The 14,868-nt window shown below is 39.4% G+C and overlaps 1 pseudogene; it reads right to left on the reverse strand.

Annotated features, from left to right (window-relative positions):
* Positions 1-7,595: 7,595 nt before the first annotated feature.
* LOC131484081 (gametocyte-specific factor 1-like) lies at positions 7,596-8,196 on the reverse strand (annotated as a pseudogene).
* Positions 8,197-14,868: the final 6,672 nt, after the last annotated feature.

A 14,868-nucleotide genomic window follows, 5' to 3' on the forward strand; every position in this document is an offset into this window, starting at 1 on the left:
TATTTTTTCAGAACCTCCCACGTTTAGCAGTGTATATTCTCGGATAGCCTATGTCATTTCCAACCATTCCCAACTGCAAATATTTTCAATGTCTATAATGCTATATATGCCGAAGGGCTTATATTTCAAGGAAGATAAATGAAGAAGGCAGCATAAAATCAAGAACACAATTTACAAAATGCATCACTGAGGATAATCAAAGAGAATAACTGTCTTCCAAGCATACCAACTTTTAAAAACTTTGCTATTCACTGTAAGTGCTTTACTCCATAATTCATTATATGTGTTGCACTGAAATGGGATGTTGCTTTTTCTTTTTGGTCCTATGTATCTATTTTTTTGAATTCTAATGTTTCTATTTGTAAGATTAATTTATTAAGCAATAAATTTATGTGAGTAGAGCTGTCTTCAACTCTATGGCTATAAGGAAAGTCTAAAAGGAAAAGATTTTTTTAATGAAACTTTAGAGAAATTCAGTAATACATATGAAATAGAAAATATCAGAGAATAACAACATCTGCTACTAACACTGATTGTAATCTTATGGAAAATAGAAAAAAATATGGCAACCTTTTGAGACTTTTCCCAAACAGAATTTGAGAGCATGGTACAAAAGCTTACTTTAAATAAAATGGTTATACACAAATGTTTTTGAAAACTCACTTTAGACTTTTTTCATATCTTTTTATGAACATCATTTCTTTATTTCTTTATCACCTTCAGGCAGATCTAAAATTAAAGATAGCAATTATCCAGAATGGGTGGTTGCCTCTTAGGGTAAGCTAATAGCTATAACAATGAACCCCCAAATGTATAATAATAACATAATAGAAACTCATTTCTTGCTCACATAACAGTACTGTGCTGTGAATAAATGAGCAGAAACTCTTTTGCACACAGTTGCTCAAGAACCCGGACCTAGGGAGTGGGTAGGCTCTGTTCTATCCAGAGTTGGGAGACTCATGGACAGACGAAGCCTAGAAAAGATACACACCATTTCTGTTTGCATTTTCTAAGTCAGTCACACTAATTGCACCAACTACCTCCAAATCTTATTTGCCTGATAAAAATTTCTCATTTACATTATTGTCCTATGTTAATGAGGAGGGTATGTCCTCTGTTTTCATGCAGTCAGTTAGGGACTCAAGTCTCCTTTCGTCTAGTGGCTCTGCTCAGTACAGCCATCCTTCTCCGTGACACTTAAGGATAAGATGTAGAATTTTATTTGTGAGATGATTCCTATACATACTAAATTTTAAATAATTCAAAGTCAGTAGCAATGCAAAAAAAACCCGAATTATTTCAGCCTTATCATGGTTATGTTTTGGGGCCATGAATGAGAGTTGCCTTAAGTGATATCCCTGTGGTTCTAATGGATGATTTTTCTCTCGATTTCTGTAAATTTCTACTAAAGAATACAGACTTTTCCCCAGGCCCACAATGTTGTGGTAGATTGACTTTATTGCCTTTCTCGCTCACAGGCTTCCTAGGGAAAACTTCCTATCCGTTGTTCCTGAGACATTATCCTAAACCACCCTACCATGGGATCCCAAACTTGAAAAGCTCCAGTGCAAGCTTCCCATATCCACATCCAAACACACACACACACACACACACACACACACACCTGGGTCATCCTACCAGGCAGGGGAGGGACAGACACCTGACTCAGGCGTTTGGTCAGTGACTGATCAGATTCTCTTTCTTGAGAACGTGAATTAAGAGACACAAGACCACAGGCATTTGGGAGAAGGCACTGGAGCCTAAAAGGTCAAACTTCATGCCTGCAGCTAGTTTGACTTGGTTTCTATTCCTATTCAAAAGAGCTCTGAATAGAATAAACATCTGATATGGTCTGGCCCCTTGCCTGTGATTTCTTCCAATTGGCTCCTTGAAATGCTACCCCCACCCCACTGTGACAGGCGTTCCTTTAATATTGAAGTATAGAAGCCTCCCAAAATTTTGCACCGTGTTTTTCTCTACCCTTTTGTTTCTCCTCCTGCCTATCTGCCTGGAAGATCTCTGCTGTTCAAGAGTTGGATCACATTACATTTCTGTGACATCCCTTTTTGATGCCTCAGACTCTGTCCTCCTATTCTAGCATTGCTCATATCGTATTGTGCATATGTGGTTATCTGCTGCTTCCCACGAAACGGCAAGCTTCTGGGGGAGAAGGGACTGTATCTCATCATCTGCATTCCTTAGAATCTACATAATAACTGGTAGATAGAAGGTGCTCAGAAAAGTCTTTGTTGAATAAATTCATGATGCCCAAGCATATATATTAATGACCCTTTGGTATTGTTAATTATCATGACACAAATCAGACTTAGAAGATAGGGATTACTAAACAAAGCAGTTAATACAACAGCAGCTTGCTGCATGATCAAGTCAGGGGAAGGCAATTTCATGTAGTGCTTATGAACTTAAGCATTGGAGTTGGGTGGATTCAGGTTCACATCCCAGCTCAACGCTTACTAACTGTGCTAAAATCTTTTTAAGCTATGTTTTCCTGGGGCACCTGGGTGGCTCAGAGAGTTGAGCACCCAACTCTTGATCTCAGCTCAGGTCATGATCTCACAGTTCATGAGATGGGGCCCTGTGCTGGCCTTTGCACTGACAATGTGGAGCCTGCATGGGATTCTCTCTCTCCTCCTCTCTCTTCCCATCTCCCCTTCTCTCTCAAAATAAATAAATAAACTTAAAGAAAAAGATACGTTTTCCTAATCTGTACGATGGGGTCGATAACCCATAGCCATGCTTTGCGGAGTTGTGATGAGAACAGAATGAAACAATACGTGTATAAAAACATAGTCCCTGGCATGTAGAAGGATAATACATTTATTGCTAAGATTTATTATTAAGAATCCTTCAATTCTGTAGTACTTCTGTCCAATTGGTTCTGGGTCCATTAGTATACTGTCAATAGCACTTCCCAAGCTTATAAAATCCAGTTGCTGGGAAGGACCTAACTGAACATTTTAGAAGTCCTGAAATTAGCCTAGTCTGGCTAATCTCTTTAGTGGCTCATGCAGATGATAACTGTATTTGGAAACTGCTATCTTTAATAACTGGCAAAAATTTGGCAATACTTCCTGAATTACTCAGCACAGATATTCCCCCTCAAAAAGATAAGCTTAAATCATAAGGCTGCCAAGCATCACTAAGGAAAAAGGTTTGCAAGGCTATGTCTAACAAAGCCTCATGGGTTATATTTATTAGTGAATTAATGTGACCCAGGGCCTGACCCCAAGTCTGAGGGCCCACAGGTTCACTGTTCTCAGGACCTCAGAGACTGATACACATGAATGAAAAGGTACATGAGTCTGAGTTGTCATCTGAAAATCATTTTTTTTACTGTAATCAAACACATAACAAAATTCATCATCTTAACCATTTTGAAGCATACAGTTCAGTTGTATTAAGTACCTTCAATATGTTGTACAACCATCACCAGCATCCTTCTCCATTAATATTGTCATCTTATGAAACAAACTCTATAGCCATTAAAGAAGAACTCCCCATTCAGTCCCTTCCCCCCACCCCCTGACAACTGCCATTCTACTTTCTGTCTCTATGACACTTAAAAATAGTCTGAAGAATTAATAGAAGTTGGGAGAGGTGGGGAAGAGAAAGGTTGTGGGAGGAAAAGAATTCCAAGCAGAGAGAATAAAATGTGTAAAGAATCTGGGGCAGGAAACCCTCAACCCTTAGGAGGAAGGCAGCCATTGGAGCTGGAGTGTACAGAGAAGGGAGAAAGATTCAAGCTGAAGATGAAGAGGGAAGTGATGGGCATTAGTGTGTTCTAAGCAGGGAAGTGGCATGATCCAGTCCATTTTTAAATGATCACTTGCTACATGGATTAAAGTAGAATGAATGAATGAATGAATGAATGAATGAGGGAGACTAGGAGATTATCCTAATCCTGGAGGTAAAGAAAATTGTGGTATAAAATCAGTGCTGTGGTAGTGAAGACAAAGCGTAGCTGTTGGCTTCAAAGAAATATATAACAAATAAAAATAGAACTTTGTGATGGGTTGAAAGAGGAGGAAGAGGGAGATTTCAAGGACGACCACCAAATTTATGGTTTTAGCAGCCAGTCAGTGGAGGTGCCATTTTCTGAATTGGGGAAATGCAAAGGTGAACCGGATTGGGGAGGATAGGTAAAGAGATCATGAATACAATTTTAGACCTCTTGTATTTATGACAATCTTGTGATTTCTAGTTGGAGATAAATGATGACAATGGTGATGATAGACAGAATTTTACACATGTATTTGTGACAATCCTGTGACATCTAGTTGGAGATAGATGAGATAGATAGATAGATAGATAGATAGATAGATAGATAGATGATAGATAATTTGAGTCAGAAAAGAGATCTGGGACAGAACTATAAATCTGGGGATTCATCAGCATGAATGAAATCACCCTGGGACAAAGTATTGAGTGAGAAGACAAATACATGTCAATGACTCTACCATGTAGAAGTCAGATGGGAGAGAAGGAAGGAGCAAGTAGATGACAGAATGAGTGGCCTGTGAGGTTAGAAGAAAACCAGGAAGCCAAGAAAATTCAAAAAAGGAGCACCCTTTTAGTAAGGGAGAGCCTTGACAATGGGAATGAAATTCTCAACATCCCAGCTGAGAGGCTTCCCTCTCCCCTGCTCTGAGCAGGATACTGGTCAACTCCTACATTGGCTCCTCTCTTCCTCTTTAATATTTGCAGTTCAAGCTCTTATGCTGAAATCCTTTTATCTCTCTAGATATGTTAATGTCATTGGCCAATGTCACAACATTAGCAGGTGACTTACGTGTCTATTAATACAGCCCACATTAATAGTTTGACCACCAAAGCAAAGGATACTTTCCAACAGCTCAAGGAAATTTTTCAGTAGGTAAGAAGGCCAATGTTAGTTAATATCATAATCAACTCTTAAGAGGGCAATCTAACTTCTCTAATTTCCACATTCCTAGGAACCCATAGAATATGATTTGTTCATAAACACTGGTGATTCCAAGCAGAAGACAAGCATAGAAGGGACAAAAAAAGGGCAAGATAATTTTTCTGGAGGGTTTGTTTCTTCCTGACTGAGATGTGTTATGGTGAAAAAAAAATCAGCAAGTTTGGCTCTGACAGTAAGTTATGCAATCTTTGGGAAATCACTTAGTGTCCCTCAACCTTAGTCTTCTCATCTGTAAAGCAATGAAACTGAAGTGGATTTTGTTCAACCCTCCCTCTGGTTCTAATGGTCTGTCATTCTAAAAATACATGACGATAAAAAAAAAAGTAAATGACCGTTTTCAATTTAGCTTGAGCAGAAGTTTGGTCTCTAAATTTGTCAGGACACAAAAAAGCACTAGCAGACCCAGAGCCAATGATTTGCAACAACACTTATCAGCCCAATCTGCCATTTGCCATACTGGAAAGAGTGTTAAGTGAAGCAAAACTCTCACTAGGTTTTTGGTCTTTTTAGATATAAGCTTTCTTAATAATAGTCATTTGAGGTTTTCAACCACAGGGTGTTCATTCCTCTAAGGATTTTAAATAGATGGTCTCTCTAGGACACTAGTGCAGCAAGAAAGAAGGAAAGGAGGGGAGAACAAAAAGAAGGAGGGAGGGGAACAGGGACAGAAGGAGAAAATTTTTAAAAGAAATGGAGTATGTCCTATTAACTAGAAAGAGTGGTTCCCATTAGAAAAGAACATTCTCTTTGACTGTATCACCGACTCTGTGCTCTTAGAACAATGTGGCAAAAAAATTTTAAAAAGAGGAATTTTGTCTTCATGATAAAAGATTGATTGATTCATTCATTGGTGAGTGACATCAAAGGTGGCAGCATTTTTTCTTCATAATGTACTTGGTGAGAAATAACTGAAATTAGCAACAGACTAAGTTAATGCTAATTATCCCTAGAAACTGAGCATACTTTTAACAAGATTGGTGTAAAAAAGCCATGAGCATATTAATTTTTTTAAGTTGCATATGCAGATATGGCCTTTAGAATCAGACTTATTATTCCACAGGATGCTGCCTATATAAAGAAATGAGGATGGATGGGTGATATATATATGATACATATATTTCATATATATATATATAATATATATCCACACATATGCAAACACACACACACACATAGACTTTTTAAATGCCTTAAATTTAGGCACTCAAATGTAGTCTATGAAGCAAGCATATACACTTACCTAAATGTTGTTATTGATATGGAAATGTTACTATCTATGGAATTCTTTTTTTTTTTATTTTTCCAATGTTTATTTATTTTTGAAAGACAGAGAAAGAGTGTGAGTGGGTGAGGGGCAGAGAGAGAAAGAGACACAGAATCTGAAGCAGGATCCAGGCTCTGAGGTGTCAGCACAGAGCCCGATGTGGGGTTTGAACTCACGAACCATGAGCTCATGACCTGAGCCAAAGTCGGACACCCAACTGACTGACACACCCAGGCGCCCCTCTATGGAATTCTTTTGGAGTAAAAACTATCTATCCCACCCATGAACCTCTGCCACCAAATTCTCTTTTCCTGAAACAGCCAATGTTATCAATTTTTATGTACCTTTCAGAAATATTTTATAAAGAGAAGTGAATATATGTATGTATATGTATACATAAGACATAACTGTACATACATATAGACATATGTGTATATATGTGTATATATGTGTGTGTATATATATATACACACATATATACACTATATATATATATATATATATATATATATATATATATATATTCCTTTCATTTTGTTACCTCAAAGGAGAGGATGAAATACTTACCCTCTTCAGTTAGTAATATTGTAGAGCTCATTTTTTATCAATACGTAATGTTCTTCATTTCTTTTTTGTGGATGTGTGGTATTAAATTGTATGGGTCTGTATAATTTGTTTTATCAGGGCTCTATTGACAGACATTTAATATTTCACTTAAGTTGTTTTCAATATTTGCTATTAAAAGCAGCGCTGCAGTGAATGACTTTGAACATATATCATTTCACACATTTGGCTATATTTGCAGGGAATCATTCCCAGGAGAGAAATAAGGAGGTCAAAAGGTATGTGCACTTGTAATTTTATTACGAACTATATTCTACTTTGCTGTGTGTGTGTGTGTGTGTGTGTGTGTGTGTGTGTGTGTGTGAATAAGTGATGTATATACAAGGACCAATGATTTACCCAAATGGAAGTTGGGGAAAGTAAGTCTCCCACATACCTATTTCTCACAGTCACTGAATCCCCCACTGAATCCCCCAGAAGAAACCATTGTGACCAGTGTCTTGTGTAAGTTTCCAAATAATATTCTATGCAGATATGCATCTATAATATAAAAACAATCATATATGTATCTATAGGAGAATTATGACAATTTGACAGATATGCACTTTTCTTCTGTTAGTTTGTGGGGATCAGAAGACTCTTGCCAAGAGGGGTTTTTGTTTTTGTTTTTGTTTTTGAAAGTCACAGACAGTTAATCTTTCTACAATGAGATTAGGAGGGGAAAACAAAATGAAGAACCCACTGGTAACAGTAGGAAGCAAGAGCCTTCTAGGGCCTGGCATTTGATGAGATAGATATCAGTTATTGTGCTTTTCCGTTGATTTTACATGGCAGAACATATGGCAGAGATTTGGGAACATGCATGCCTGAAACCAGGTTACTGTTACACTCCCTAACTATGTTGCTTGCAGGGTTGTTGTTGCCACAATAGTTGGCTGTGCCCACGAAAAATGGGGTGCTGGTCTGTTCCCCCAGATTGTTATCCTACTCCTCATGGTAAGGAGGGCACTGCCATGTGTTCTCAGCCAGAGTCTCTTGTCCAAGGTTTCTGGTTTGGTTGACAACATCCTCCTGTTCAATACAACTTTTATCATCACAGTTTGAGATATGGTGGCCAGTTTCGGCCTGAGCAACAAGCATTGAAGGGAGAAGTGGCCAATTTGTTTGCAACATCAGGTTATTTCTTTCTGCACTTGATAAGATGATAAGGAAACCTGCAGGCCCTGATCTGGTGGTTTTTGTCATAGGGACATTGTAATAGCTTTTCAGGGTCCAGGGAATCGATGTAAGTTTCTTCCATGTTGGAAATGAAGGAGCGAAATCCAAGTGCTTTTCCCTAGAACTAGACCGCGATGAAATGGACAAATTACATGAAGCAGTCAAGTTTGGGGGCTGGATGTATCTCCTAAAGCAACCGGTTAAACACTTAACAGAGCTGAGGTATCCATAAAACAATTGTTTTTCTTCCTCCGTGGAGACGCGCTCTCCTTACAGTCGCTTTCTCTGCCCACTGGCGCCCCAGCTACCCTTGCTTCTGGCTTGAGACATTAAGGGGGCGGAGACACCCCACTTCCTGTGATGCTGGTCTTGGCTCTGCGGGAGCCTGGGCCTCCTGGAGCCTCCTTCCCCTTCGAGGGGCACACCACCCTAGGCCCTTCCCACTCTTTAGGTTCCTTTTTGTTTGTTTGTTTGTTTGTTTGTTTAATGTTTATTTATTCATTTTAGAGAAGGAGGGGGGCGGGCACAGTGAATCCCAAGCAGGCTCCATGCTATCAGCACAGAGCCCGACCTGGGGCTTGAACTCAGTAAGCATTAAATCACCTGAGCCGAGATCAAGAGTCGATGCTTAATGGACTGAGCCACCCAGGTGCTCCAGGAATAACTTTTTTGTTGTCTTGTCATTCTTTATCAGCCCACACACCAACAACATTGTGGATTCCATCAGGAAAGCTATGGTTCTACTGACCTTTACTATGCCTATATGTACATTCTGGATGGAAGAGGGCCCATGGATAAGGGTTGAATTTTCTAATCTGTATTCGCTGCAAACATCTGAGATCTTTCATCTTCCCAGTGGTAGAGGCTGTGATGGGTCTACTGCCCCCTTTGTTTTGTGTTTTTCTCTTTCTTTACTGGATTTTTTTTTAAACACTAGAAGGCTACACATTTGGATTTTAAATTGCAAGCTGCATTCGAAGAATCTCTCCTTAACACAACTCTGTTCACTTCCATCTCTCTGTGCAAACTGCATGGCCCTTGCCGGAGCTCTTTTCTCCCATTATATCTTGCTAAAAGCAACAAAGAGCAGTCAACCCACTGTAATATTCTCAGTTTATCCAAACAGTTCCCTTCGAGGGGGTAGATAAGCAGATGATTTCTTCTCTATGACAGATCAAGTGACAATTTTACCAAATACTTTAGCCATGGAATAACCAGGTCAACAGCTTTCCAGTCTGCCCAAGAATCTTGCCTATCATCTGTATATCATAAAGTTCAATCACTATTAAGAGGAATCAGACCTTTGTAAGGTACAGAAAGCCTGTCAAGTCTTATCTTTCATAGAATTCTGTTCCAATGATGTGGCTGTATCACCTAAGTGCCCATAAGCACCAGAGTTTGCTATCACATGCTCAAGGACCCCTGTTCACCAATAGAGTTAATCAAGGCAAAGGTAACTGTCCAAAGCTTCTCATAAGCAAGGAAACCAACAAAACAGAGGCACTTAGCAGCTGTCTCCTTTCTATTCCCTGGCTTTTGTGAGGCCAATACAGAGGACAAACCCTAATCTTGTGCAATTCCCACACATGAACTGTGCTGGTTTGGACTAATGCAGGTTTCTTTTATCTTTCCTGGCTTTGAGGAGACATCAAATTTTCTTCTGGATGAGCTCTGTGGCTCTGCATAGCCAGCAGGCTTAGGCGTCAGGCCCAGAGCACCCTGGAGGCCACATGTGGCTTCATCTGGACAAATACTTTAAAACAAATTCCCTGGCTTTTCTTCAGAGTTATAGAGATGACAGGCAAGTGCCACCCACGTAGTAAGACGGTGTCCAGCACTAACCTGAGGGCCTTCTAGGGTATGGGTAGTATAAACAAGTGAGATGGGTGAGTTAAGCCTGAAATTATAACATTATCTTAGAATTTGGATCACCATCTTACTATAGCATTAAACTGCTGTAGTTCTTTTGTAACGCATCTAAAGTTTTTTTTTTTTTTTTATCACTTTGACACACCCTTTGGAGAATTAAAATACGGTAGTAAAGCCTAAAAGACTCCGTTTCTTCTAAGTATATTTTATAAAATAAAAAGTAAAATAAAGAATGTGCCAAGATTCTAAGTGTTCAAAATTTCTAATTACTTTAGTATGAGCCAGGAAATTGATGGAAACTGACCCTTATGCTTTTAAAACTTTAAATAAAATGGAGAATTCTAAAAAAGTAAAATGTAAGCCAAGGGCTTTAAGCAGAATATGCTCTTTGTAAAAGACGCATTATTCTATCAGCATTTACTCTTATGTTTCTAGTATTATCTCATAAGTTTAAGTGTATTTTAAGTAATAACCTGACATTGATTCATCATCTGGTATTTGAGGATTATTTTTAGACTTTAAATGTCATGTAAATTCAATTCAGTTATAATGAGTCTTTAGATTGATACTTTATTATTACAATCATTTTAATACACACATTGAGATCAATTTTCTGAAAAATGTTAGATTTTAAAACTTTTAATTTGTTAGATTCTTTCACAGCTCACATCAGAATTCATGTGTGCTAGATAGTTTATTCAAATGTTTAAGAGAAAACTAAATCTAAAATTATTATATTTTCTAACTAGTATTTTTCTGGGGGTTTTATGTTGTATGATCTTTCACTCCACCCCCACCTCACATATTGAACTTCTGCTTTTTTTAAATGTTTATTTATTTATTTATTTAGAGAGAGCCAGACTGCATGGGGAAGGGTTAGAGAGAGAGGGAGAGAGAGAATCCCAGTGCAGAGCCTGATGTGGGGCCCGATCCCACAAACCATGAGATCAGGTTATCATGATCTGAGCTGAACTCAAGAGTCAGATGCCTAACCAACGGCCACCCAGGTGCCCCTGAACTTCTGCTTTTCTACTGCGTATTCTCAAGATCAGATTTTCCTTATTCATCCTTCTCCCATGCCCATATCTCATTAAATCTATCATCATAGATATATCATTTTACATACCATTAAGAAAAAAAACCTTAACATACTGTCACAATGCTTTCTTATCACTCAGAATTTTTGTTTTATAGGAAAAGAACCCTTTTCAACTTAAGATGCATATTTTTCCATGTAGTCTTATGTGAAATAGAAAGATCAAGGTTAAGGTAACCCTAAAATGTCTTTGCATTCAGAGCTGCACTCCAATCCAGCTCATTTTGGAAGCATCCAGAACTGTAACCCCATTGGACACTTCCCATTGCTCACGGAACCCTATGAAGCTGCTTACGTGGTGCTATTACATTTGCCCTCTTTTTCAGGATAAATTCTTATGAACCATGCTGTAAGAATCCTCTCTGATATTGGTTAGCACAGCTTCCATCTGAGAGTTGGGGCCATGTCCTTCTGGGAAATTAGAGCAGAATATAAAAGCGATGGGCACTGAGGTGCCTATTTTGATGGGCTTTTTATCAAACCTGGTTTGATCATTGGATGTGCAAAAATTTTTCCTTATATTACAGTTCGTATCCTTTCCCTCTAACGTCAGTCTAGTAAATCCACAATCTGTTGGATTTGACTCCCAACTGATGCTCAATTGACGTAGCTCAGACATTTGTGTGGAAATTTACTACAGTGACTACTCTTCCATCTAATAGGGAAAAAGTTTTGTTCCTATGGTAACTGTTTCAGAGCAACGCATACTTACTATACTTCTAAAATATGCAGCCCATCCTTATGGGAGTACACATCATCCTGAAAGATTTTTTACCCCTTCAATAAACATTGATTTTTTTTTTCCTTTTCACCTGATTTCAGAATAACATAAAGCTTTGTTTGTAAGAACTGCTGAGGAAGAGCTTCAGGAAATAAGAACTATGGATGAGACTGGCCCCTGGCAGCTGTCGTGTGAGAGCAGAAACATAGTCCTCAAGTGATTTCTGGGAACCCATGACCAGTCCCTCCATAGCTGTATTTCTACCAGACTCTTTCTATTTTCCATGCATCATCATGTTTGCTGTGTTTGGGATGTTGCTATGCAAAACGATATAAAAGAGTGGATTTTTTTTCCTGAGGCAATTAAGTTTAGCAAATGCTACTTTAGCATGATGCAAAAGTTCCTTAGAAAAATTTTAGAACTCCTTGGGGAATGATCTAAGAATGTTCATGATAAGAAAGGATAAATTTCAATAATGGCCTAAAATGTCATTCTGCATGATAAAATCCATCAGTTCCAGGGGCTTTGTGACAACTGACATCACTTAAGCCACAGTTTTCGAAAGGGTTCTTATTTGTATTTTGCAAACAAAAGGCCCTTGCCATCTTTTTATTCAAATTCATTGGCCTCTATCAATTTTTCCCTTTAAAAATTATATACTGCAATCCTGTTATAGCCAAAAAATAAAAAAAAGAAGGGAAGAAAGAAAGAAAGAAAGAAAGAAAGAAAGAAAGAAAGAAAACACCAAAACTAGAACTTACAGCATTTGTTAGAAAAGTTTGCATCATGGGGTGCCTGGGTGGCTTCAGTCAAACTGACTCTTGGTTTCGGCTCAGGTCATGATCTCACGGTTTGTGAGTTCGAGCTCCACATCAGGCTTTGTGCTTACAGCACAGAGCTTGCTTGGGATTCTCTTTCTCCCTCTCTCTCCGACTCTCTCTCTCTCTCTCTCTCTCAAAATAAATAAACATTAAAGAAAAACTTTTTAAAAAGTGTGCATCATGGTCTCCTTTTCATTTTATCTTTCTTTTGTGGGTGTGTGCGTGAACCGTTTTCAGAGCTCACTCACAGAAAGAGGGGTGTGGATTCGGTAGTTCTGTGATAGAACATGAAGAAGAGGAGTCATAAAGCATGTTCATAGTATCTTAAGCCTGTAACCCCCCATCCTCAGCAAACATGGCGTATGGACTCTAAAATAGTGAGTCTTCATAACTAAAGGGGCAGCATGAACTTACCCAAGGTTTGGCAGCATCATCTTGCTGCTTATAAAGAAGCCAAAATACAAGGGTTGGGAGAGTAGAGAGTGAGTACTTCTATATGATCCAACTTTGGGGCCTCCATAGACAGCAGTGCCTCTGTGCAGGTCAACCCAAAGTAAGATACAGAATTCCTAGGTAGATACTATGGGTTTCCAGACATCCTGCCTGCCCTCATCGACATGCTACAGTACTGGAAAAGTCTTATCAGGTCCTCTGGAATTAGATTATCCAAACAGGTAGAAAGGCCCCAATGGAAGGAGTCAGAGGGCACGTAAGGAAGTAGGGGCAGTGCAGGGACCGAAAAAAAAGCCATGGGCATGCAGTAATATTGTCAAGGCAGGTCTAGGGGGCAGGACCCTGGGGGAGCTTGGACAGCAAAGGATATTGTGAAGGACAGTGGCTGCTTGTGAGTGAGGGCGTGTCAACACCTGTAAGAGGAGATTGCTGAAAGACTTAGAAGCCTTTCCTTCTTGCTAAGTTTGCCTTGCAAGACACTAAATTGGTGTCATCTCAAACCTCGTGGGCAGGAGTGCCTCAGCATGACTAGGCTTACATTTTTTTTTTTTTTTTGCCTTGTTCATCAGCCCTGGAAAGGATTGTTGTTAGGGAGAAAGCAAACAGAATTCTTCCTCTTGGGCCTAGGGAAACCTCACTTCCTGTATCGGGATCAGAAGGAAGAAGCAATGATACAGCGCAACATCTTACTTGCTGATAGGCTTTTAAAAAATCTACCAGGTAATGACATTTCTTACCATTATTTTCCAGTCCTTTGGTGTCCCAATGATGATTTTGTTGATAACCAGAAACACCAGAAGCCTAGACTGTGGAAATCTGTTAAAATATTCTTTAAAAATTATGCATTGCGTTACTACATTTCCTTTTATTTTTAAGATGAGTAACTTCTTAAAAAATTTTTTTTAATGCTTATTTATTTTTAGAGAGAGAGAGGGAGAGGGTAAGTGGGGGAGGGAGAGAGAGAGAGAGAGAGAGAGAGAGAGAAAGATACAGAATCTGCAGCAGGCTCCAGGCTCTGAGCTGTCAGTGCAGAGCCTGATGTGGAGCTCGAACCCACAAATGGTGAGATCATGACCTGAGCTGAAATCGAGAGTTGGACACCTAACTGACTGAGCCACCCAGGCACCCCGAAGATGACCAATTTCTTTCAGTGTTGGGTGTGTTAGGCCAAAACCATTTGGTCAAAATAAATATATATCTATACTTTTTACACACATATATACATATAGGTGTCACCACTGTCCAAGTAAGGGCATAAAGAAAGGTCAGGATCATGGTGACACTACTGGAAAGTCTCTTGTAGAACTTCTATTCAAGGATATAAATATTGAATTAGGCAAAGAATCATGCAATGAGAAATACTAGGGCTTAACTGAATGAGAAAAAAAAATACAATTTGTCAGCTTTCCTACCCTACCTCCATCGTGAGTATTCAGCTCATTCGGGGGGACATTCTCATTTGTGAGAGCCAAAGCTTTTCATCATTTCTGGGCATGGCATCCATTGAAAGCAGGCCAGGCGGTGCCAGCTGCGTGTGCTGAAAGAAATCACACGGTTTCATTATGTAGAGTAATGACAGAAGAAAGGACAGTCTGGACCAGCTGGATCCATCTCTGCCACTCCCTCAGTGTGTGTGAGCACACACGCATGCTCACACATGCACATACTGCAGAAAAAGAAGGCTCTGAAGCTCTGAATTTGTGGAGGCAGAAATTGAACCTGGTACTCATGGAGTCTAAAATCTTGTGATCTTGGGGCGTCTGGGTGGCTTAGTGGGTTATGCCTCCGGCTTCGGGTCAGGTCATGATTTCACAGTTGGTGAGCTCAAGCCCCATGCAGGGCTCGCTGCTGTTAGCAGGGACCCCGCTTTGGATCCTCTCTCTCTGCCCCTCCCCT

This window comes from Neofelis nebulosa, chromosome 8 (genome assembly GCF_028018385.1).
Source record: "Neofelis nebulosa isolate mNeoNeb1 chromosome 8, mNeoNeb1.pri, whole genome shotgun sequence".
Classification (NCBI taxonomy): domain Eukaryota; kingdom Metazoa; phylum Chordata; class Mammalia; order Carnivora; family Felidae; genus Neofelis; species Neofelis nebulosa.